This window comes from Acanthopagrus latus, chromosome 20 (assembly GCF_904848185.1).
Source record: "Acanthopagrus latus isolate v.2019 chromosome 20, fAcaLat1.1, whole genome shotgun sequence".
NCBI lineage: Eukaryota > Metazoa > Chordata > Actinopteri > Spariformes > Sparidae > Acanthopagrus > Acanthopagrus latus.
The window spans coordinates 22,953,144-22,980,228 of NC_051058.1; the positions used below are offsets into that span (position 1 = coordinate 22,953,144).

The 27,085-nt window shown below is 43.6% G+C and overlaps 1 protein-coding gene and 1 long non-coding RNA gene across 5 annotated transcripts in view; one reads left to right on the forward strand and one right to left on the reverse strand.

Annotated features, from left to right (window-relative positions):
* The window catches only part of grid1b (glutamate receptor, ionotropic, delta 1b), a 402,507-nt gene that overhangs the window by 26,149 nt on the left and 349,273 nt on the right, over positions 1 to 27,085 (forward strand). The window lies entirely within an intron of this gene.
* On the reverse strand, positions 10,001 to 11,715 carry LOC119010352. Its single transcript, XR_005071957.1, has 3 exons — positions 11,549 to 11,715; positions 10,658 to 10,888; positions 10,001 to 10,350 (listed from the first exon to the last, which is right to left on the reverse strand). It is a non-coding gene; the product is annotated as an uncharacterized LOC119010352 (long non-coding RNA).

The window sequence follows — 27,085 nt, forward strand, 5'->3', positions numbered from 1 at the left end:
AGGCCATTGATGCCTCTGACAGATCTGCAGTGGCACCAACATGTCCGGCCTGCTGTTAGTCCTCCAGCATCTGGATGTCAGACTGCTGGAGGTGATTGAGTTGACAGATCGATTCAGCTTCCATCTTGTGAGAGATAAGGAGAGTGTGTTATATAGAAAGAAATCAGCTCTCTGTTTGTTATTTTGACACCACGCGAGTCATTCGATGTGCCGCCTCTGGTTGGCAAGTGGAGATAAAACGGTTCCAGCTGGATTGATAGATGGATAGATGAGATGTGAGGTCATTTGAGTTGACATAATAAGAGCTAAATAACCAATATGTCGAACTGATGCGACAGAGCACGTCAGTAAACATTTACAGAGGGTTGGAAATACAGAACTGTTGTAGATTAAGATGGTGTTAAACGTTCAGTTTGGCAACGCTGCCGTTCGTCTTCATGAGGTCAAAAACAGGAATCTGAGACCCAGAGAGACAATTTAAAGAGCAGGAAGTAGTGCAGAAGCTGACAGGTTAGACTTTTATGTAGTTTTGCCTCGACAGAAAATATATTCCTGTTTTTTTTATCATTGTGCTGCCGCTCTCTCCACCTACACACACCTAATGCAACAAGTTCAGACTCCTCTGGGAGTTCTCAGAAAACTCTGTGCAGTCAGTAAATGAGGGCAGGTTGAAGGAAAGTCATCACAATACACCAGAAATTTAAGACTGACTGGGAGAATGTTTCTGCTACACAGTTACTGAGGGAAGGCGGGTAGAAGACTGCAGGAAAATCCAACACGTTCTCACTCCGAACCCGTCAGATACAGCAGCTTGGTCGGTGGAATTAAGCTTCAAATTATAATATATTAATCAATATGCAGCATCTGGTTTGACAGGTCTAATATCAGACGTATTATGACCCTCAGACTTTCATTAAGGTGGCCGAACAGTCGACTGGTGGTTGGGTTCAGGCACAAAGACTTGATTAGGTTTGCAGAAAGATCAACTGCACCACCCCCAGACTCAAAACCCAAAAATGAGTTGGTCAGCGCCACAATAAACTACATGTTAACAAGATGTTGGGTCGTCTCCAGACACGGCGACAGGTGATGAAACCAACTATTTTAAGCCAAAACTTAAAACTGAGCCTTGAGAAACGTGAAGTCGTACATTTGTAAATAGTTTCAACATCTGTTTTGTTTGCAGAAACAAACATGTCCGACATTTATTCTGGTAATTGAGTTGCTCCATCACTGTTGAAGCCAATAAAACCCTGAAACGACTGCAGAGTTACTAGATGTGACTTGTAAAACACACTTTACTGTTCGCCGTCTCGTGCTTGGCTGACCTGAATTTGCCTTCTGACGTCTGCAGTAGCACCATGCATGCTCAATGAATTTTCTTGGGGATAAATAAAGTGTGACTTCGAGAATTTGTGGTTTTTAATGACTTACTGGTATCAAAGCTGGAGCCGACAAACAAGATAATCCCAGCAGGACTCAGATCTGCACAAGATAAACCAATATGTCATCCCAGTTTTGGCCCGAGGCGCATTCATTTGTGTTTACACGATCCTCGGTGAGAACAACAAGCCGACGAGCTAACCTCAGAAAATGAGATGAAAGTGATTACACCTTGAAGAATACATTGCAAGAATTACCTCGCTGCTTAGCCGCCGCCGTTTAGCAGGCGAGCGCTTCCAATTATCCAGAACATGCCCCGCCGGTTAAACTGTGCAATTATCAGCGAGATGGAGTCGTCACCTCGGCGAGGCTCGGAGGGTGCGGTCCCTCGTCTTCTCATGCCTCTCCTGATTGATTAACCTCTCAGAGGCAGTCGGAGCAAACAGTAGAAGTCAACTTTCATGAATCATTGTTGCTAGAAGCCTCGAAAGAGCAGCAGCGTCACCGCCGTACGATGCAATGCAATTCTTAAAGTAATTTATCGCGGGCGGCTTTTATACTGAACTGACACAGCGTTACATAACGGGGTGGGACTCTTACACAGGAGACAATGAATGCAGGAAACGAGCCAAGAGACTGCAGCGCTAACAAACAGCACACAGAGAAGAGAAGTGAGATTAAAACAGATCAGACAACAGTTGTTATCTCTGGACAAAGTGCACCCAGCAACACCTGCTGACAACAAGAGAAAATATGACTGTGTGAGAGAAATCAAGCTCCTTCAAACATCTGGTACAGTTTGAAATATTTCCACAAACATCTCTTCTATTAACTCGATGCTGAATCACTGATCCGTGATGATGAAGCTGGATTAAAGGTCAGACTACAGGTGGGATGAGATCCAAACTGAAGTCAACAAAAAACAAACCCGTCACTGAGTTTCAGATGTTTTTCCATTGAGCATCTGCTTGAAGATTTACATTGATTAACCAGATGTCAAAATGGTTGGTAATCCCAAAATGCAGTCACATCGCCCGTGTTCCCTGCAGCCTTTGAGCCAGGCATATCTTCGTCCTCTGATGGTAGAGTAACCTGCGCCCTCTGTGTGAGGTTAGTAATGGCTACAGATAACAAAGAGGCTGCTGTTCGCCCGGCGTCATCGCAGTGTTTTACACAGCTTCAGTCAACAGCTCGCCCACGCAGCACCCACATCATCACGGGTGGGCTGAGGAGACGCCGGCGACAGGCCTCACAACCATCAAATCTCTTCTGCTCCGAAGCTGTGAGTGCAGCTGAATCATTTATTATCCTGTCCGTCGTCCTCATTGTCTCTCCCTCGCTCTCTTACACTACTTCCACAACGAGCCGGATAAATCTACAAACACATTTCTCACTCAGTTTTGGCCTTCAGTCCACTTCAAGGTGTTTTTTTTTTTTTTTTTTTTCTTCTGCACAGAGCCTTTCACAGCCTCCAGTCTCCAGAGAGGGTGAATATGAAAAGTCTGCGCTGTGTATAAACATCGACCGAACCCTGTTCAGGCGCCGTGCTGAAGGAAAGTTTAGCAGACACCTTTCAGCCGATCGATCGCACAAAATATAATGGTTAGTATTAGTGGTAACCTTGTTAATAGGTAGATTTTATGACCCAGGATTTTACATGAATCACATTTCTGGTGGAGGAAACTGAGAAATGACTAACCAGCCGAGACTCAGCAGAGTAACCAGACTCTTCAGCAGATGGTGTCTGTGGTGCAGTTCTGTAGCCGTCTGAATAAAAAGAGATGCAGATTTAGATGTTTTCCTGTTGTTTAGGTGCATCGTACTGGACCTGTGCTCCTGCTTAGAGACTCGTCAAACCCATGCAGAGTTTCAGGCCAACTGATTCAAAGGCTCAAAGTTTTCTTTGTGTCGAGGTCTCACGGTTTTGATTCTCTCGTTGGAAATAAGCGTTCGGTTGTGACACTCCGATCCAAAGTCAGGATCCACAAACGACAAACACTGACTGGTTCAGAGATCCTGTGTTGATGAGAGGAGGGTTCACTTGTGGATGAAGAACTGAACTGATAACATTACCACTGATCCTCGATTACTGAAGGCTGGTATGTTTTTGTTGAACTCTGAAATCTTTATTTTTGGTGAATCTAATTTGAGCTTGTCGAGCTGTAACCTGTAATAATCCATCAGGATCAAGTCAAAATGTCTGAACAATATCACAGCTGTCACTGCTGAAATCTAATTTTCAGCTAAATCGTGACCGAAAAATAAAGAATTGTGGGTTTTTGAGAATGGTGACACTGCTTGTTGTTTGGTTTGTCAGACAGATAACACTAAAAGTATGAACAGATTTCACTAAACTCAGATGGAGAACTGGTCTCGGCCCAGAATAGACCACGTTCTCATGTGGATCCAGATAACGAGACAGATCCAGGAGTTTTCCTCCACTTCCTCACACTGCGGCACTGGGCTACTAACAAGCTAGCTAACTAAACTGTGACAGCAGTTCTGTACATGTGAACCTGTCTGCATTTATTCAACATCCTGGTGAAATAGCTGATGATAAAGTGTTGGCTGTTTCTATCTGACCCTCTTTGACTCGCGTTATCTCAGTGTTCTTGGTTTTCCTCTTTCTTCTTCTTCTTCTTCTTCTTCTTCTTCTTCTTCTTCTTCTTCTTCTTCTTCTTCTTCTTCTTCTTCTTCTTCTTCTTCTTCTTCTTCTTCTTCTTCTTCTTCTTCTTCTTCTTCTTCTTCTTCTTCTTCTTCTTCTTCTTCTTCTTCTCTCCCACCGGATTTCTCTCCGTCTCTCTCGCTCCAGGATCTCTTTGCTTCATTTGAATGAGCTGCTCATTAGCAAAGCAAAGAGACGAGCATCCAGCCAACCTCCTGCCTCCTGCAGCCACTCACACATTTAGGTCTTCCAGTCATTGTCTTTCTCTCCTCTTCTCTTACATCTCAGTCTGTATTCCTGAAGATATTCTGAAGGATTAGTATGAAACAGTCTGGAAGTCAGTGCTCATCTCTGCAGCCTTGTTGCATTGATGGATGTTTATTATAGGGTCAGTTCACCTAAATTAAAAATGGATTACTTCAGTTGCAGAAACACAAGATTTTGCTACAAAGCTGTTTCCGAGACAAAAACAGGACTGACGGACGCTGCTGACGCTCTGGACTTTGTTCTGAGTGTGAAATAACTCTGACTGACGTCTCCATGTGTTGGTGCTGTTAGTGCAAAAATAAACGTCAGCTCCACCAGAAGCTCTCAGTCTTTAATTCTGACGAAGTGACGCAATCTGATACATATTTAAGTTTTAGATTGCTGAAATGTTTTTCTCGGTGTCAGACACTTGACAGTGACAGTGGACCAGCACCAAGGACGGGTCTGAACAAGTCAGTGCACTGAACTGTGTATCTGTCATCGCGGACATGTTGACTCGAGATGGAAGAAAAAGCAAATGTGTAAAAACATTAAAAATAGCTTGTTCGGTTCAGACTTCTGACTTTGATCCAGTCTTAAAATTACAAGTGTGAAACCTACTTCACAGCCAAACTGAGCCATGGTTCTGTTTGGTTCTGTTTGGCTGCCACAGTTTCTTTTTTTTATTTTCAGGTGGTATTGATTTCTGTGCCACATTGTCGCATAATTGCAGCATGAAACCAAAACTGACTGGATCAAATGGAACAAGCAGCCAAACCTTCAGGTAAACTCAGGCTCTTATTGATTAAGCCTCTGATTCTGACATTTTCAGTCCAGATCTCCAGGACTCCTCATTTACTGTCATCAGTGACAAAGAATCCTCACATTTAACAACCAGACGGTGGTCGACTTTCTTACATGAAAAACGAGCGATCAGTCAATAAATCGCTGCAGCTTTACAGTACGCCACTAAACTTAACTCAGCCATCAGCAGGTATTATTATTACACCTGTAATGACCTGCTGTGACACAACATGTCTGCCATGTTCATGTCTGTTCATCAACTTATCTGGTGCTGGTCATTTCTCAGTCGCTGTAGCTGCTTATTACAGTTTAAATGAAGTCAAGCAGCAAACAGAACTTTCACTTCTAATGCTCTCGTCACTGCAGGGAATAAAAATATCTTCCTTCATTTACAAAGTAGCGGAGGAGTGCTGGTGTCAGTGCAGATCAGTATTGTACTGTTGGGCATCCATATGATACATAATGATTTCTGTCACTTTAAAGGGAGTTCAGTTCCTCCCTCCCTGGTTATCTGTGGTTAAACACATTAGTTCACCGTTCTGCTCTGTGCGGCTGCAAACAGGCCCGTTTGCTCCATTTACAGATCATGTAAGAGGTGAGAACTAAAGGCTGGAGGGTGTGTGTGTGTGTGTGTGTGTGTGTGTGTGTGTGTGTGTGTGTGTGTGTGTGTGTGTGTGGGAAATGTGGTGTTTTAAATGGTGTTTGCACAAAGGCCGTATTATGTAACGTGCACTGATGTGAATATTTTAAAGGTGGGAGCAGCAGAGACAGAGAGACGGACAGACGAACAGATGTTGTTCGATGATGAGGCGAAAGCGGAGAGAATCACACCGCGAGACTTTTCCATTAGTGGCTGTCATGTCACATATTTGTCCATTTGTCAGCAGCAAATGAGAGGAGGTTGCCGCACGCACACACACATACACACACACCACACACACGCACACACACACACGCACACACACACACACACACACACACACACACAGGATCAATTCACACTCCAGCAAACACAAGTCAAAGCAGGAATTCGAATCTCCTGGTTTCTCTGTTTGCCTGAATGAAAACGATGAAGAATCTCAGTGAGTCGTGAGCTGATGTAAAATGGACGACATGTCTCAACTTCTTCCAGCTGTGTGAAAATGAAGCCAAAATATCTAAAAATCTGAGCGCTGCCACATTGTCCAGGCGACGTCACGGTCGGAGCTGCAGTATCGAGGTCCTGCCAGTAAAATGAACACAAACATGAGCTCAGGGCTTCAGCCCAGTGTCCAGGGTACATGATGGCAGTGTAGCACAGATATTCTGAAACTTTAAACTGACACTTTTGTTAAAAACGTCCAGTGGTTTCATGCTTACAAAATGCTGAATCGCCAACTCAGACAATACTTTCTCACCTCGATAAAGGATCAACATAGTTTATTTTATCACCTCAAACAGCAAATGAGCCCAGCACACGTGCTCATGACTCTAGTTGTTTCATGCTTCCAAGTGGTGGAGCATCATCTTGAGTCGTGGACACCGGCGGCTTGGCAGCTTTCTCCATCGACTCCATCGCCGTCCCCTCCACCTCCAGATGTGTAAGTTGGATCATAAACATGTAACGCGACCCTGATACAAGATGTGACGTAGAAAATGTCAGTATGGTTCGTACTCTTTTGAAGATACGTTCAATATTTTCTTCTGGCGACTGGGCCGACCGTGAAGGGGACAGGATCTACCTGTCCTGCAGCCGGCCGCCAGGAGGCGTGAAGATGCTTTTGCTTCACTTTTCAGGAGCCATCATGTCCATTTTTTTATACGCAGCTTATGAATGAAAAGCGAGATTAAAACCTTTTCAAACACCTGAAGCTACACACCAGCATCGGTGACTCGGACCCGTCAGCACACGCCTGTCCAACAGCTGTGATGATTTCAAACTTCGAGAACTGTGGCCATCAACCGTCTGAGCTGTAGAGAATAAAAGGTCCACAAGCCTCCATCGTGATTCCAGAATGGCTTGCAGAGGCTTTAAAAAAGCTCATCATCAAATCAGCACAAGAGCGTGGACTCGTGTGCCACTGATGACGATAATTTCAAATGTTCCTGGTAATTTCTCTCCACAAGCATGTGTGGAAATGAAACACCTGAAGAGTTCTCTGCAGTGTGCCCGCTCTGCTTATTGTGCGTGATTATGATTATTTGTCTTCATGATTGCATCTTCTGCAAACCTTGTGAGTCTCTCCAACCACAGCATGCTGTTTTAATCGAAACCGAGCAGGAGGGACTCGTGTTCCTCTGAACCGTCAGAGGCTCAGTTGTGTGGGAGAGAGAGAGCAGATATTTAAATCCCCTCCCTGCGTTCAGAGCTTCAACGCTGATGAAAATATATTGCAGCGCACTCACAAATGCAGGGCTCTTAGTCGCTATTTCACACTGAATAATAATTTTCAATCTGGAGGTGCAACTGCAATGAAAAGCACATCACTTTTCTAACCATACTTCATTGGAAAAGTAAAAAGGATAGACGTGCATTGACCTCATTTTAATCCTGGAAGTATTTGTAAAATGGTCCTAAACGTCCGTCCCAGTCGAGCCTGGAGGAGATGTTGGGAAACAAACATGTTGTTCAGCCACTTTATATAAATACTCCTGTCATTAATCTGTAGGAGTTTAAACAGAGTGATTTAAAAGCCTTCAGATGAGCTGTAACTGCTCCTATTAGCTGGAAAACACAATGCGTCTTCATCATATCATCTAATTTAATAACAATACCACTGAAGTAAATTGAGTTTCAACACATGTCATCTAGAAACCCCTGCCTGAGAGGAACTCAGTATACAGTACGTCTTTATTTCCTTATTGTCAATAACTTTGTTCATATAAAATACAACATCAGCCTTTTAAAAACTATATAAACTTACTTCATTTTCAAGTTCAGGGCTTTAAAAACTGATATAGACTGTACAGTATATATTGCAGGATATACAACTGATAACTGCATCTTCATTGTCCTTATTACTAGATACAATAAAATGACGTAGTGACCTACCTGCTGAGCTGTGTTTGTGTTTGTGTGGAGGGCGTGAAGCTTAAATGAAACACTCTCCAACAAGCAGTCGCCAACTTTAACCCCAGAAGAGCCGGAAGCTTCTGAAAGGCAACGTGATGCCGCTCATTTGTTTAAACAGCAGCCAGAGATCGAGACTGACGGCGTCCCGTCTGCCCAGTGATGAAAGAAAACATGTTGGATCGCAGCGACCAGAAAACAGAAGTCTTCACGTGGTTGTTTTTACCCCTGTCAGTCTTCTGACTGTGTAACTTGCTGAGGAAAGTGTTGCATGAACACTTATTAGATGGTCAAATACAGCCGCTCTTCCTCAGCCTCCTCTAACCGTAGGGTGTGATTTGTGTCACCTCTTATAAGTGGAATAAATCTGTCAAGGCGTAATGCACAGACATTACACATCCGTGCTGAATCAGCTCGTCTTGCCCTTCTCGCTGCCCTTTTTTTTTTTTTTTTTTTTTTTTTTTTGGGGTACGTCCATTTCCTCTAAGTATCCTTTAATAGGTTCTCAAATAACGTGTAATTGAAACACTTTACGTCTTCTGTTTGACCTTGATTTTGCTTCAGAAACATAAATTTTTGACTTTCTAAGGAGTCCAGTTATCCTGCTGACGGTGGTGGAGATTCCTGGTTGTTGTCTGCAGTTGTTGAACTTTACTGCACTGCAGTAATATTCCTCAGGTGGTGTCATTTGAAAAAGAAGCAACATGATTTGGTATTTTCAGAGCTTTCAAACTGTGGAGTCCGATCGTGAAACATTGTTGCAGGAAGTCTGTCCGACAGTGTATACCTACACACACACACACACACGCACACACGCACACACGCACACACACACACACACACACACACACACACACACACACACACACACACACACACCTGTACACGTGTACTGTTCTCCTTTGCAATTGATATGACAACAGTTTCTAGGGAGATGGAGGAACTGGTCCGTGTGGGAGCCACCTGTTGGCTCGTCCATGGGCAGCCTGTCTGCACACACACACACACACACACACACACACACACACACACACACACACACACACACACACACACACACACACACACACACACACACACAGACCCGTGACGATCACAGCCGTCTGTTCAGACACACTAATCTAACTGTTTACGACACACATATGAAGGTGTTTTTACCTGCATGTGTTCACACAGTGTAAACACTGCATTACATGCTAATGTGCTAATTTATATCCTGTTTAGCACAGAGGAAAGAAACCTACTCTCATGAGCTGAACACGGAGAGATACTAGATGTGCAACTACAACACCAGAGTCACACAGTAACACAAACTAACAGGTCATGTTGGTCATCCAGCGACCTGATCAGACACCCAGCCGGTCTGCAGGTCGTGTTCAGGTCGTGTTCAGGTCGCTTTTTGCAGAGACCGACACGTGTTCAGAAGCTCTAGATGATGTGACGCAGCAGCCACACCTGTGAGAAGCGTTTCTCAGACGTCCTGATCGATTGGTTGTTTCGTCCGCAACCCAAAAATATCCAGTTTACTGTCACCGAGGAGGAAATATTCACATTTAACAAGCTGGAATTATGCTTTTTAATTAATAATTGCTGCTTTTTTTTCAGGAGAAATGACTCAAAACCAATTAATCAACAACCAATCAATTAACCATCGCAGAGTTCTTCTTCTGTTTTGACAACTTTTTATTTTCCTCTTCATCATTTTGGTATCTGTACTGTTTCTGCCTGTCTTCTGTATGTTACTGCAGGTTATGTGTAGTTTGGATAAATGGAGGAGGTAACACACACACACACGCACACACACACACACACACACACACACACACACACACACACACACACACACACACACACACACACACACACACACACACGACCTCTCACTGCCAGCCCTCCATCATTGGACGCAGAATTAGTGTATCCACTTTGTCTTCTCTCCTGAATAGAATTAAAGGCTCGGCGTGTCGGCGGGTCGCCTCCGCTCGCTCTAAATCTCATTGTCTCTGCAGAGGGAAGAAGGATTTATTTCTGCGAGGTGGTAATCCGCCGCTCAAGGAGAAATAGAAGTTGTTTTCAGCTCTCGGGGAGACTCCGCAGGGCATCAAGTAGCTGATAGAGCGTGCGGCCGGTACAGGGTCTGTGTTTTGTTTCTTTGTTTTTGTATTTGAGTTTTGGGGCGGATGAAGTCAGATTTTGTGTTTGCCTGTCGGAGAGGAGGGGAAAAAAAATCAATCTTCCATCAGACTTTGCGGTGCTGCTGCAGTAAGTCCGGCAGCGACTTGGACTCTACTGCACCCTGCACACACACACACACACACACACACCCACACACACACACACACACACACACACACACACACACACACACACACACACACACACACACACACACACACACACACAGTGACACACTTTTATTTCCATGCTGAGTTTCTGCTCGTTTTATTAACACTTGGCTGTAAAATGATACTTGAAATTGCTGGAAATGAAGCTTTTGTTGTCTTACTCACGTTCATGGACCAGTGGCGACGCTGAACGGGCCCAAATGAATTATTGATCCAAATATCAGTCCTATTAATCTCTGTAGCTTCTGTAGGCGAGTGTTGAAACACGAGCGGAGAAAGAAAACAGGCGCTCTACTTTTCTTTCATCGTGTCCGTCTTCTTTTCTTCTTTCCTCTTCTTCTCCTTTTGGTTCACTCTCTCTCCTTCGTTCATGATTAACACCCCACTCTGTTCCACCTCGTGGCATAATTAATAAAATCAGGTGAACATGAAGTTGATATGAATACAAAGCAGAGGGCAGAATAATGACAGCAGCAGGATGAATGAAGACGATAAATATAAGCTGATTGAGAGGATGACTCAGATCTGAGGGGAGCGTTTCTGAGACCCTCTGTGAGTCTTTAAAGAACTTTCATTAATAAATGAGTCACTGCCTGTAGCTTAGTAATAAGGAGTCATTTATATTTTATGAACCATTAATTAATAATCAACAGTTGTTGCTTTTTCCACAACACGACACTTTATTTGTTTAGCAAATATTTGCTAATCATTTGTGGATTCCTTATTAATTATTTTTTGGGGTTCAACTCAAATCATTTAATAAGAAGTCACACTGATGGATACAGATACAAACTGTCTTCTACTAGTTAATAATCTGCTCAGTGTCAGATATTATCAGCTGGATGTCATTCGCGTGTCTCGACAACCAGCTGATCTAATTCACACTTTGCAGGTTTGGTGCAATCTGGACTTGGACACGTTGAAATCTTTGCATGTGATCTCATGGAGAATCAGACGTAAACAACATGTAGATCAGCGTGGTGCAGAAACAAGAGTGGAGGGTTAAATTATTATTTTTTAACTAGTTTTCTAGCTAGCGTTAGCCTCAATGTTCACCGTTTCCTGGCAGCTTCCTCAGCTGCTCCGGGATACTCCTCCCTCATTGGTTGTTGAGGTCCAGTACAGACTGGATCTGTAACCCTCACAGAACCAGATCGTCTGTGCCGAACAGCAGGTTCCAAAGGGGCACTGCACTGCTTGTTGTGATTTATTATCACATAACATGAATTACACAACACGGAAAATTAAGAACTGAAGTAACTTTACTAACTGACTCCCTGGTTACCCCACGGGTCGGCATAGCAACCATTACATCACACACTGTGTCCCTGTTTGATCTGAGCTCTAATATCTGCAGTATTTCCTGTAGTGCCCTCTAATATCGCCATTATAGTCTTATTATTAGAAATCCCACAATGCACTGTGTCACATTTGTGTAAATTACAGTGGGAGAACTCCACTGTCGTTAGGCAAACTCTCATCTGTACCAGCATTTTGAAAACCTTTTGACTTCTCTGATTGGCTGAATTGTGGACATGGGATGTTGAATGGAATCAAACGCTGGTTCAGTGTTTCTTCACAATAACTTCTGACGGCTTACATACAGTTTAATTGTCTGTCATGGTATTTTTAATCAACTTTTGCTCCTGTAACGTGAAATCTGACTCCTCCTACTCTGCTGCTGGATGAAGCCCACACTTATGATATAATCCCTGAACATCATTTAGACGGCTGCAACAAGCCCTGATAGTGGATCACACAAGAACAAATGTCAGAGTCAAAAACAGGGATGACAACTTACATCATAATTAACAATCATTATATCACAAAAAAACAGCTGCATTCTATATTGCACCTGCTTCAACAGTGTCAGCCCTTTCTTATTGTCTGTCTGATTCTGTTGGGTAACTCGTTGCATTCTGCAGAGCTCCCTGTGCAAAGTGTTCCCCGTCATATTAAATTCACTAAGCAGATGTCCAAAGTGCTCTCAGCCTCCACAGAGCTGCAGCTAGATGTACAAATAAGTGCGAGTGCAGAAGAACACTCAGATACTGAGTGCTTAGCCGACATGCTGACTGTTCAAGTTTCCCTATTTTTGTCGCTCTGTTCAGGATTAGTGTGAAGCTCGGTGAAATGATTCTGTATCAACACGTATCAGACACACACTGACGTCCTACCTCCTGATTTGAGCGTGTGGATTTTATAATTCAGATCTTGCAGGGAGTGACTGAAACCCTCCGGCTGAACCGTCACAAAACGCTCCTCCATTTCTCTCTCCGTCGTGTCGATGAATGAGAGTAAAACCTCCAGCCAAGCAGCTGAGAAATCTGCTCCCTCGTCAACCTCCACGTCCAAATATAGATCCTTCATCAAACAGCCGAGTCTGCGTTGGCCTTAAATCCCTCTCAGTGTCTGTTTGTTTGATCTCGCTCTGCTCTCTGTGCCTCCTCCAGTGACTGCCTCCATGTTTGTTGTGATGTAAACAGCCTCTCATTCGCACGGCGCCGGTGACCAGGGATTTTTATTTTTCAGTGACGCGCTGCTTTCCATGTCGACTGTGTCTAAAACAGTGCTCCTCACCGTGCCGCCGCACTCTCTCTGCTGTCTGTCACCCGCAATTTTCAGGTGTGTGTGTGTGTGTGTGTGAGTGTGTGTGTGTGTGTGTGTGTGTAGAGACAGTTCAAGCACACACTAGTATCTGCTGTGGATGTGTTTACGTGGTTGTTGACATGTTCAAAAGCAGTTTCAGAGCTACTTGACTCACACCAGCGAAGCCAGCAACACTCCAGAGCTTTAATACACAGTCACACACACACACACACGAATATAGACACACACACAATCATGCCCACAATTCCCCTTATGTATACTGCAGTGCCAGTGAGTACGAATTCCACAACTCCTCTCTGCAGAGATAGAGTTTACAATCAGTTGGGCTCTCTCTCTCTGACACACAGACACACTCACACACACACACACACACACACACACACACACACACACACACACACACACACACACACACACACACACACACACACACACACACAGAGGGGCAACACTTCAAGCCTTTCTCAGCATCCCGATTGGGCTAAAAGTGATGGCAGCACTGCTGAGGATTTAATTAGTTCTTGTTGGCTTGTCCCTGCTCGTTCCTTTGATCAATTAGATCATCATCCAGTCTGGGTCCACACACACACACACACACACACACACACACACACACACACACACACACACACACACACACACACACACACACACACACACACACTCCTACAGAGAAACACTGGGATGGAGGCGTGTGTGCACTTGTACAGTTACATGTGCAGATGAAAACCGTCACACTCTCGGTCCTCCGTTGCTCATTACTTTTCCTCTCCCGTCCTTCCTCAGTTGATATGAGAACATGCAAATCCCCAGAACAGAACATACTGGCTCCACAAAACCGCCAAACTCACAGAGAATATATGTTACAGTCGGTACTTGTTTACTTCAACGTAAACCTGCGGCTGCACATGGTGGAAAAGACTCACGATATATTCACGTCCGCTTGTCTCGCCACTTTCTCCCACTGAAAACCCAAAATACTGCCAGACTGGTGAACTGGTAGTCTCCATGTTTACATGTCATACATCAGGCCAGTTAACCTGCAGTAATCTCGTCTCTTTCCCACCTCGTCAAATAACGTCATGCGTCGCTTTCCGACACGACAGCTCAGCGTGCATTTTCTTTTCAAAATAAAAGCCTTAACCGCTGTTTGTTGTTGTGAAAAATCTCACATAGGACGGCAAATACTGCAATAATAAATAATATCTGATATGCACACACTCACGCACACACACTCATTCTAATCACGCTGCATCGTCTTCATCAGCCGCAGCAGATATTGGCTCATTTCAGTCATCTGAAATATGCTGGTCTGTGATGCCAGCGCTCATCCTGCCAGAGGACGCTTTGTTAAAATGAACCAAAAAATAAAAACCTAATGAAGCTCTTTAAATCCACACAGCAGACACTAGTTCTGTTCTTCTGTTGGAAAATCAAGCATTGTTGCTTTTTTACTACCCACAATGCAGTGGGTGCTGCTTTTACTGGCACGAGAGATCAAACACGGACTGCCAAAGCATGAAGACGAGAACCTGTGTTATTTCATGTCAACCGCTCAAAAAAAAAAAGCAAAACTAATCCAGCTCTCTCTGGTTTGCGATGGTCGAAATGCTTCAGCGTGTGGGCGACGTTTGAATCGGACTGCAGGCAGCTGTGTTCTTCTCTCTAAGGCTGCCGTCAACAGAAGTCATTATCCTGGAGGATTCTCCTCCATCCGCCCACTCACTCGGCTCTGAGGGGAGAAAATGTGGAGTTTGGAGTTTATTGCTCGCCCGTTATCAGTTTAAGTTATTGGAGCTGGAAAGTTCATGTGTAGCTGAGGTGAAGTGAACAACATCATCACAGCACACAAAGTAAAAATACACCACAAGTCTTTGTTGATCAGGGGTTTCCTTTCTGTTATCAACGCTTCTTTCAACATTGTTTAATTTTCTATTTCCCTCCTCATGAACAGCGTGCTCCTGCTCTGGTTGGGTTCAGGCACAGAAACCACTTGGTTATGTTCAGGAGAACATCATGATTTGGATTGAAATGCCTGGAACAGCCTCCACCGTCCCCTCCACCTGCTAATGTCAGCATCCGATCATATAATACGAACACCACGTCTGGATCTCAGAGGGACTTCCTGGTGAACTAAAGGACACATGAGAACTTCAGGCTGTCGATATATAAAAACTACTCAACGGATTTTGTTTCGGCGTGGATGGAATATTGGTCTCAGCCCACAATAGACCTCAACCTTTGGTTCTGATCTGAATAAAGATCTGGACCATTTAACATGTAACATGTGAGAAGTGTTTTCGACAATTTTGTCAGTTTCTGAGGGAGTCTTGATGTAAAAAACTCTGGTGTTTTAATGTGACTGGGATTCAAAATGATGAGGTTTAATAGCAGAAATGAGCCTGTACCTCGATGTTTCTTTGTGATATCGCTGCGTTGGTGTTGTTTCTAGAACATGATAATAAAAGTTGCTCCACGATCATTTTTAGTTATAAGAAAGCAAAAGAAATACTACTGCTAACTCATTATGAATATTCTTGTTATTTTCAGAGTCTTTCAAGTTTTCTGTTGCTGTTTTGTTCCAGCAAAGATCGACTGTTTAACAACAGTTAGCGTGTTTTAACATATAGCGTCTTTTCCCTCGAGTGGCTCACAAGACTGTGATGTCCAGTGATGATCCTGGAACAACACCAGGACGGCACTATCTCATCGTGCATGTGTTATGTCTGTGATTTATGAAGTATTCATTCCTTTATTACTTGGTTATGTTTCTCCTCTGGCTGTATTTGCATTCACTCCTTCTGCTCTTCTTGCTGTTTTCATTCTAAGTAAAGCCCATTAGAGCCCGGCTTCAAAAAGTCCTTCAAAAATAGACTTAATGAGATAATAAAATCAACCTTTGACTTTGTTCCTCAGTGTTTGCTCAGCACTTTTCCAACAAAGTGTGAACAGAAACAAGCCAAGTGACACTGAGGAGCTGTGAAGGACTCGCAGGATGCCTGGCTGAGCTTTTACACCCCAGACGAGCTTCGTGTCGCTGCGATGTTGACGGTTCTGAACCAGAAAATGCAGCCAGATCCAGTGATAACATCCTCGGGGTGCTGTCAAGAACGACCGCTGACTGACCTCCTCCTTCGCTGGTTTTTGTCGGGGGTGTTTTTTTGCCAGCGTCAACAGACGGGCTGAAGTGTCGGTGAGGAAACGCAGTGGAAGGATCCTCTGCTCACTTTCTGCTCATGTGGTCAGGATCTGTTTCAGCCCGGTCAGTGAGTCAGAACATGTCTCCAGTCCAACAAGACGAGTTGTAAACAGAGTCGGCTGCGGGGCGATTCAGTGGGCCGTAATTATGATGGTCAAAACAAAATCTGGTTTTCACAGTTCCAGCTTACAGCTCAGAGTTTTATTGAGTTGATTCTGAGCAAATTACAGCGACGAGGAGCTTCTGTTTCTGTTCCAGCAACGTTTCTGTCAGCTGACTGTCTTCAGATAACCTTCATCACTCTGCAGGAAGTCTAACGTGATTTGTTTTGGATGTTGTGGACAGCAGTCGAGGGGTTTTGCAGGGATGCCGTGTGAACAGAGTGACGACATTGTGTTAATTAATCAAGCCAACTTTTTGGATGATGATGATGTCGTGTTGGTTGGATAAAAGAAGAGATTTGAAGACGTCACTTTTGGCCCTGAGAATTCGTTGGATAAAGAACATGTTATTGTACATGAAGGCAGATTTGCACACAGAGAAACATGAATTGTTTGTAGAGTCTGACTGAAACATTATTAGGCTGTTAAAACATTGCAGTATTCAGATATCAGCCCGTTTACACACATTGAAACAATAAACTTGGGGATTTTGTAATTATAAATGACCCCAAACATCTTTTTCTGTGAAAACTTGTTCATGTTGTTGCAGTTTCACGGATTTGAGAAGTTGTTCCGTCTGATTTCTAAGTGGATTCACTGGCACAATTGTATTGCCAATTATCCCTCTAATGTAGGAGAATGAACATGGTGGAGCTTCAAAATGTCGCTCTTACTCAAAGTCGATATGTCTGATGTGTTTCCTGCTCGCGGTGATGTAGATTTAACCTCTCAGTTAAATGTCTTCCTGCAGCTCGAGAAAGAAACTCTGAGTTCTCTGATTCTGAGGGACCAGACGTTTACTGTAACACTGAATTTTTGATTTCTTCAACACAGTATAAAGTGTTTTGGCCACATCACACAGTCTGTGTGAGTCTGTGTGTGCTCCAGCCTCTCTCAGTCCTCTACACTCGGCATCTCTTCCCAACTATGTCATCTGTCATCTAAGACATCTTTGCCTTCTGATGGCCGGTGGCACCACAAAGATTATTCAAATGACTAACTACGCTTGCTCAGTCTTTGGGAGAACATCCACCCAAAACTACCAACCACGCCTGAATGACTTTGGACACCAGAGTAAACCACAGATACGTTCACATTTACGCTGCTACCACATGTGAATTGTCATATTCATACCAAGCCAGAGACCACTGTTCAAGCATGTAAACACTGCAAAGTTTCCCAAAGAGCCCTCTGGATTCTTTCCAGCCATGTTTACAGCAACAGAACCAGAACCTTTTTCAAACCTTTACCAAGTAGTTTTTGTGCAGAAACCTAATCAGACCATAAGCAACGGTCTTATCACGACTGAAAAACTGAATCTAATGAAACATGAAGTCCCTTAAAGTGTTTGTGTCTGCAGAAACATCTATCGACAAACTGTAAGCTGGTGACTGGGTCGAACCTAACCCCTCAAATATCCACACCGTCGTCCTCCAACATGCGAACCAGCAGAATCTCAGGTAGATCCAAGCAGGTTCCTCCTAGACCTCCTTTCTCAGGCTGAGTTATGTTAATCCGTGTCTTGTTGCCACGTAGAATCCTTCTGAAGAGAGTGTCAGTGAGTTGGCAGCCGATCAGCCATCATTTAGCGTCCGGTACGATTGTAAACATCTCGTTGGCAGGGAAAATGTGTTGAAATCTGGCAGGTACAGAGTGTACAGAGAGTCCGACAACCAAACAAATATGAAAAAAAACAGCGTCCGTAGACACGATGCAGGGAGAGAACACCCGGCGCTGAAGATTGTGGATTTGAGGTGGATTTTCTCTTGGATGAGATGTGATATTTTTGTCATTTTTGCTGCAGTGTTATTTTTTTCCCTTGTCTTTGTTCGTGTGTGGAGCGTGAGGCTTCGCAACAGACCGCCGCTCTTCCTGCCTGGCTGTATAAACTTGTTTGAAAAGGCGTCGAGCATCACGCTGCAGACCGGTTTCTGCATTGTGACTCGATGAAATCTTGTTCTTGTTGTTTGTGTGGCGTGACCGCAGTGCTCAATAACAGCTGTGTGTGTGTGTCTGTGTGTGTGTGTGTGTGTGGATTTGAAAAATGAAGGCCTGCAGTCACATAAATCCATATTTATCTGTCTGTGTGTGTGTGTGTGTGCTGGTGTGTGTTTATCAGATCCAGATAGAGGAGGAGAGCTGCGGTGCTTGTGTGGTTGTTTTGTCAGTTTGTGTGCGTGTTGTAAATGTTTATGAGGTCTGCTTCATTTGATTCCTAAGTGTGTGTGTGAGACAGACAGATGGACCGATATACAACTAATCAGATCGACTGGTGAAGAGACTGGAGAGTGTGTGTATAGTGTGTGTGTGTGTGTGTGTGCGTGTGTGTTGTGGCATTTTAGCAACTAAAATCCAACTCATCTACCCGCCATTTCATTCAATCTACTGGTAGATTTGCAGCCAGTCAGAACCAGCTGGACACGTCTGTCTTTATGAGGACGGCGGCCATATTTGATGTGTTTTTATACTCGAGCTGCGGAACAATAAACTCAGCCTGAAGACGGTAAGCAGATGGAAACAGAGGACTTCTCTCTGCACTTTAACCATTTAAATCTGCTCCAGTAGTATCATTACTAATATGATATACTTCATAGGAAATAAAAAAAAAACTTGTTATTAAGACTAAATAAAAATAATTTAGTGACATTTCAGTCGTCAGGTTACATCACTCAGGCTGCTGACCATATTTTCTAACACTCCTGGAGATTTACCAAGTGAACAGGCCAAACTCCATTCAAAAAATAGCTGTTTTTAAGGTGTCGTCTCCCTCAGGCTAATCCATATCCCCCCATGCACTAAATCTGCTCATTTATAGACAAGACCATTTTTAAGCTGAGGCCCAGATGGGTTCACAGCAAACATATCAGAAGACACATCTGGCAGTGCTTCACGTCCACCTGCTGCGAGTGCCCTGCTGCTCTCAAGTGATGCTGAAGGATGTGAAGCGAGCGCCCTCCACTTCAAACGTGTTCACATGCGCCTCGTCTCACCAGTCAAACACACTTTCAAATCAGTTCAACACAGTGAAGGAGGTCGGATCAGAACCTCCTGATGGATGAGGGGTCCGATAATGCTGCAGACTTTTGACCGCCTGCAGCTCACTTCAGCAGTGTTTGCATCCTTAATTATGTATATCTGATGCATCCCGCTGAAGTTCTGACCGTCTGTGGAGTTGTTCGGTTCCGTTTCAGCGGTCGAGAGGTTTTTTTCTTTCCAGTGTGTGAACGCGTCTCCTGTGAGGAGGGTGAGAAACACGCTGCAGATAATTGTAGGGGACGTTGAGGGCTCGTCGTCCACGTTCACCTCCTGCAGCCGTGTTTTTACACACATTTGTGTAAATGACATGCCGCCTACAGGATGACGCACGCTCTCATACATATCACTCAGACATGTAATTGGGCTGATGAACAGGAGCTGTGTGTCGTGACATGTCTGGCCTTCGTCTATGCATTCACCTGACCGCTGGCACTGACTACACCACATCCGGAGGTCTTTTAGTGAATTGACGTCGTGAATAGACGTCTGAGTTCAGCAAGATGGGTAAGTGGACGGACTGAGAGGGAGAGAGAGAGGCTGGGAAGCAGAGAAACTGTGAGTCAGACTTGCAAACAGGAATGATTAAATAAAAAGATGGGAATACATGACGGAGAGAGAGAGAGGAAGGAAGGCTCTCCCCCTCTCTCTCCCCCTCTCTCTCTCTCTCTCTCTCTCTGTCTTTGAAGTGTCTTTGTCTGCAGCAGGCGAATACATTCCCAGCGTGATGTGACGTCTTGTCTCGGCCCGTTTCAAAGCGCCCGCCTGTGGTTTTCGGTACATTATGCATCAAACACACGTTTAAACATGCACACACTCGCTGTTACTGGATTTAAACTGTGCACATGTGCTCAGATCACATGAAATATGAATATCGGTTCATCGTAGCTCTGTTCTACACTGACGCTGTCGATTGATCCGTTGAATATTTTCCCCAGACTTGACATCCAGAGCCGACCTCATGTCAGCATATGTCCTTATATAGCTGTACGACACAGAGCTGCATCATCAGCGTCTGATTTATTAAAACAACCTTGTAAACTGAGCTTGATGCTTCGGGGAGGTTACAGCTCGTTGAGGTGAATCCCATTAAGATGTGTTTCCTCCTGAGACTGTTGCTCTTTAGTTGTCTGTGTCTGGACTCTCTGTCACTTCTGCTTCAGTGTCTTTCAGCTTTATTGCTGCTACGTTTCGACCGCAAATCCAGATTTTGGATCTTTAACACGATTGCTGCTTTCCTTTTCTACTTCGGTGAGACTTTAGTGCAGACGGTGATTGTCCTGAACACTTAAGTTTACTGCTCTTAATTCAACTTATCATATAATTATGTCAGGAATTCTGTACGACCGATGTATTCTGTTAAAAATCCCATGTACTCCCTGCTATACCCCAAAGTACCCTTACAGTGGCTGTAATAAAATACACACACACACACACACACACACACACACACACACACACACACACTGTTCTCAGACCAGTTCCCCGCCCAGCGCTGCAGCAGCAGTCGGAGGTTAAGTGGCTCGCTCATCTTAAGCATTTTGAATAATTTATGCTGATTGCCAGTTATGGCCTTCCATTATGTTAAGCATTATAAGCGGCACTATTTTTTCATTACACAGTGTTATTCAGATTGATTCTTCTGACCCCATTTGCTAATGCTTTCACAGTAAAACCTAATTGCTTGACAAAATGAAAAAAAGGGTGAATATTGTTACCAAACAGAGACAGAGATGGAAAAAAAGTGACATTTCTAGCTTAATTTCCTAAAAATGTTAAATGCCAGATATTAAGTAATTAATGTGAAGTGTTGCCTGCTGGGACACGCGCAGCTTCATTTATGTTTCATGAGTCTTTGGGCTGATATTTGTCTTTTTTCTTCAGTTTGCTGAGCTCTTAAAGTCACAGTGCTCAAACACAACGGCTCAAAATCTTTAAACTGCAGTAAAAAAAAAATTTAAAAAACGTTTTCGCTCCATCGACTGACTTTTTATTTTTGTTTTCTGTCCTCACTCTCTGGCAGAAACCCTGCAGTCTGAACAGTATTTGAATTGCAAAGATTTTTTTTTTTTGAGGGGTGATCCATCATGGTGCACATTTTATTCATGTTTCGCTGTTTGGTCAGAGTTGCATTATCATTACGTGGTGCTGGTGCAGTTTGGAGTTGGGAGCTTTTATGCTTTTCATGGATGCTCCTGCAGCTGCCAGCAGTAAGATGCTGAGAGCTGCTGCCAGTGGCTGCTGGCAGGAAGAAAATCAATCTACCAACTGATGGATGCTTTGGAAAATGGTGACTGTTGAATCATTATGGGCAAAAAAATATCCTAGAAAACCTCCACTTTTTGAGCCCAGTTGATCAAATTCAGTATAACTGTAGTACTTTTCCATTTCACAGCCTCTACTCTGCTTCCTCCAGTCACGTGGAACAAATTAAAACAAAGACTTTACTTATAGAGTTTTAATGCAGGTGGGGTGTTGCAGTCATTTATGCAGACAGCAGCTCTTAGAGGCAACTGAGAGATAACTGTTGGCGGCAGGAGTGTTTCTCCATCACGTTCATCACCTCCGATGGCTACTCGAGCGGTCGACCTTGTGACAGAGGAGCTGCCTGAACCGACGCCGCTTTAACACTTTTTCTGAGTGCATTTAAATGCTCTCGTTGTGACTAACAACCTCCAGAAAGTGCAAACAATGACATTGAGTGCAAAACAAAATTGCTACTTTGAATGTTTAATAAGCCGTCCAGCACACCTCGGAGGATGCTGGCGATTTATGTGGCGTTGGGGAGAGATATACACTGATTTTTACTGATGGTTGGATTTGTTGTTGCAGGGATTTCAGTGAAGGCGCCATCTCTTGATTTTAGGCTGGATTAATGCTCGGGGGTAGTGGCACTTAAAGGGATAGTCTGCAGAAATTAATCTGGCAGCGAGTGCCGGGTTCGTCAGAGGTGATGTCTTCACCTTGGACGGAGGTGCATTATCTGGATGAGAAGGCAGGAGCGGCTGACAAGACTGATTAGGACGGGACATCCTCCTCCGCCGCTCCGCTTCTTTGTGTTTTCCATCGCCGTCCCTCGCTCTCCATTCGTCTTTCTCTCCCGTGGTCGCTCGCTCTCATTTCCCACCCCGACCACACGAACACTGTCTCACAATCAGCAGTGATTATCAGGTAAAACGGCTCACCTGAAGCAAAAATTGTCTGATTAAATGTCAAAAATGTGGTTCTAGTTAAATCTGAATTTTCCATTGTTTTTAAATCTGTAATTACATTTTCAAATTTAAACATTCAAACAGCTTAAAAACAGTTTCATTTGGACGTGCTGTTACAAAGTCGTATGTTTTGAATTATAGATCATAGATGATTTTTTATAAATGATTTGACATAAAATATAATCTTAAAATTGCTCCTCATAATTTCCCAGAGCTCAAAGACTCGTCATCACCTCTCACAGATGACGAAGAGAAGCAGCAAATCTTCACACTGCTGCTGCACTGCCTTACGTTTTTTATAGTAATTACCACATTTTAAATATTTAAATGTATGAAAAACAGGTTAGTCATTATATTCTTCTAAAAACATAACAATTTTTAGTGCCATCTTTTACAAAATAGGGCTATGAGGTCCATCCTGTATTGCGGGGCTCAACAATGAGGACGGCCCGAGTAACACACCTGGCAGGTAAATCCAGCAGCTGGTGAAAAAGTAAACCGTGTTATTCTGGAGCTGATGATGGAGGTGCTGAGGGGTCGAGCCTCCTTGCTTCGATCATACCAATCAAGCGCTTGTGAGCAAATAAATGTTAAAGACATTAATAAGCCTTGAAATAAACCTTTTAATGAATAAACTTTGTATCTGTACTAAACACTGGACCCTGTCGTCATATAAGTAAATTTCCTGAGCAGAGTGGAACTGTCAGGCTGCACTGAGTAAGGAAAGTATTAAAAACACTCAGATGGAGTTATTTTTGTAACTGCTTGCAAGCATCGAAGCCAAACACTTCACCTCGCCTCCAAATCTCAATCCAACCACCAAAACACTTCAGTCCTCAGAATAAACTCCTTCAGCACAAACTGTGGCCACATTGTCAGAATCCAGAATTGAAGCTCGTTTGTCTGACGGATGTTTCCTCTTCATGTCTGTGTTGCGTCTTTGTTTTCTCCTTCCAGACGGCGTCTGTGTCCGTCATCAACATAACAATCAGCTGATCATGAATCATACAGCTTTATTTGAAAACACGCTGTCTGCTTGAAGAGTGTATTTATATTCTGTCGAGCTGATTCTAATTGTGCCTCATCTACATGAAGCTGGAATATAAATCCAGAATGAGTTTGTTGTTCAGAGGAAGTAGGTCCGCCTCACTTCCTTCAGCTCACTCTGTACATGTCGGTTCACTGAGCGTCCTCGCTTCCCTTTAGCTGCTCTGATCAGACAATCAGTGTTTCGTCCTTCCTCGTGCGTCTGCGCTCAAGGACGCGCTGCATCAGCTGTTCAAAGTCGAACAGTTTTGTCCTCTCTGGATGATTTACAGCCTGATGTTTGTGGTTCTGTTAAACTCTTCAGCAGCTCTCACGTCTCAGTTAACCTCCAGAAACAGATCCTCCGACTGCCGTCTTCAAGTGAGGGTGTAAAACGACAAATTTCCACACTCATCTTCCATCGCTCGTCAGGCGTTGTTGCTATGGCGATAGCTGTGGTAATTGCCATTAATTACAGGTCACATATAAACTGACAGTAATTGCCATTTTTCATCTGAGTCAGTCGACCCATTTGTGTTTCATTTGACTCTTTTGAAGAGAATCTGACATGTTGGTAGATTTCAGTTGTCCTCAGGTCTGCTCGCAGGTTTAGTGATATTCTGTATTTATTCTTATTTCCTGTCAGTCCCATGACTGTGGATGAATGGATCTCTTTAACACGTATCAGAGCTCGGTGTGTCTCATTCTTCTGCTTTGGAGCCCCGTCGTTGTTCAAAAATATGAAAAACGCATCAATTATCCTGTTGTAATAATAATAATGGTAGTGATGAAGTCAGTTTTGAGTGATTGGAGACTGTTTTCACTTTAAATGGTCTCTGTTCTCCACCTTTGGTATGAAAAAAAAAAGATCAGATCAAACTTAATTGATAGAGCTGAAGGTCAGAAACAAACTATTCATTGTGGAGTGGTGACGATGAGGAGTGAAGCTGCTCAGATATTTAACAAAAATGAAAAATTTTACAAAATGTGTTACGCTGTTTAAATAAAACCAGAATGCAAAGAATAGTTTTATGTTGTTGTCTAAGTTTTGTGTAATCCTTCAACAATCAGGTCAGAAATATACTATTCACGGTGTGTGTTGAGTTCAGGAGTGAAGCTGCTGTGTGGTCTGGTGGTATTGCAGCAGATACTTGTGTATCTGTTGTCAGACGGCAGCAGGGTGAACAGACTGTGGCTGGGTGCAGACATCACACCTCACCAGTAACACTGATGCTCTGTAGATGGTACCAGTGACATTCTGGGTGATTTTAATCACCTTCCTTTCCAGAACCGGCCACCAACTATGAGAATGCATTTTCAATGATATTGATATTTCTGCTGAATCTTGACAGCGTTGTGTATAAAAGTGTAAAAATACAGCCTAGTTTCCTGCTGGATCACAAGACAGCGACCTTCACAGATAAATTGTACTTTTTGTATTCAGGTGATTCAGTTGGAACCTTTTATCTCGTTCAAGCTTTTAGAAAGTCAGTTGACATAAAAACACGACCTAATTAACGTGTAATCACCTTAATTAAGGAGCACATTTGCAGCTACATACTGTTTTTGACGCGCTGTGGTGATGAGGCAGCCGGAGACACACAACAAAACTCTTTAGTATAATTTGAAAATATCATCTAACGGCAAAAACGCTCAGCACATTTGATGAATGCAATGAATCTGATGAATCTTTAATGCTTCCTTTGCATTTAATGTATTCGTATTCGGTTTTTGTTCGATCGGTGGCGCTGCTTGTAGCATTTAACTGAGACGTCGATTCATTTTAAAGCTGCTGCTGTCGATCTGCGTCAGGAAGTATGTGACGGATCGTTGCTGTAGTTTACCGCCAGCGTTGATGCCGCGCACTCACACAGCAGGTGGTGGCATTTCGCTCACAGCCAGACACTTCGTCAAAATGTCAGGAGAGTGTGTTTATAACAGCCTGCTGGTGAGATGATGGCTCTATGTTCAGAGAGCTGTCACAGCAAAAGTCATTCGTGTATGCTTGATAGTTAAAACGCTATAAAACATCCAAAAAAGAACCATAAAATCGTTCCAAGCTGACGCATGACGGCCAGAGACCCCAAATTGAGTTGAAAAGATGTTCCTGATTGCGTGATATTGCACATGTTTTGGGTCCAATAAACCACCAGAGCCGAGCGTTGCTTGGGACGAGACCTCACAGCTTCCGTACAAAAACACAACTTTATAACTACATTCAGGGATTTTGGTGAAACAGTGTCGTGCAGAAAATATGTGTCACTAAAGTAAAAGCTAACAAACGCTCCTGTTGGACAGATATCGATAGCGAAGTCGCTAAAGTGAGCGCTAACTGCTGCTAAATGTAGTTAGCTGCCTTTAGCTTGGTGAGCGGGTTCTTGCTGACTCAACCGTGTGTTTTCAGGTCACCCTAACACACACACACACACACACACACACACACACACACACACACACACACACACACACACACACACAGCCTGAAGGAGGTTCAGCTGCAGATGAATGAGTTCAGTAACTGGCAGTCTGCTGGAGAAACTGAGGGTGTGTGTGAAACTCTGCAGCTGCTGGTAGGACACTAGCAGTCACTCCATCCATCCATCCATCACTCCATCCATCCCTCCATCCCTCCGTCTTTCTCTCCTCCTTTTCCACTATTAGTCACATTGAGACTGTCCATCATATTCAGGATTTAAACACCTTTCTAGTGAGATTGGATTTTGAGTTTTATTTCAAGCAGCATCTCCAGCAACAATTCAGCTCTCAGTTTTATTCTCTGGTGTGTTCGTGGCTCGTGAACTGAAGATATTTCTGTGTTATAAAAGCTACAAACGGGAGCTTTTCATAATGACGCTGACAGGAGAAATAAAAGCAGGTACAAGTTCTGAGAAGACCGATGTGAAGTCTGTTTTATCTCCAGCTGCCAACATCAGCTCGCTCCTTTCATCTGCACTTAACTGCAGCTGAACAAGAGCTTCACATGAACGAGCAGATAACACACACACACACACACACACACACACACACACACACACACACACACAGCGACAGAGGAAGTAGAAGTGGATTAGCCGTCCCTGTGTACTTTTAATGTTTGTGTGTGTGCGAGGCGTTCAGTGATCACAGTTCATCAGGGCTTTTATCAGTCAGCCTCACAGAGAGCTGCTAATCTCTCTGTGTGTGTGTGTGTGTGTGTGTGTGTGTGTGTGTGTGTGTGTGTGTGTGATGGGTAAATTCCTTTAGCGCGTCACACTCCGGTACCTCTCACTCCCCCTTGTTCTGTTTTTAATCATGTTTTTTTTAATTATTCTCTGACTCGTTCCTTCTTCTTCTTCTTCTTCTCTTTGCTCAA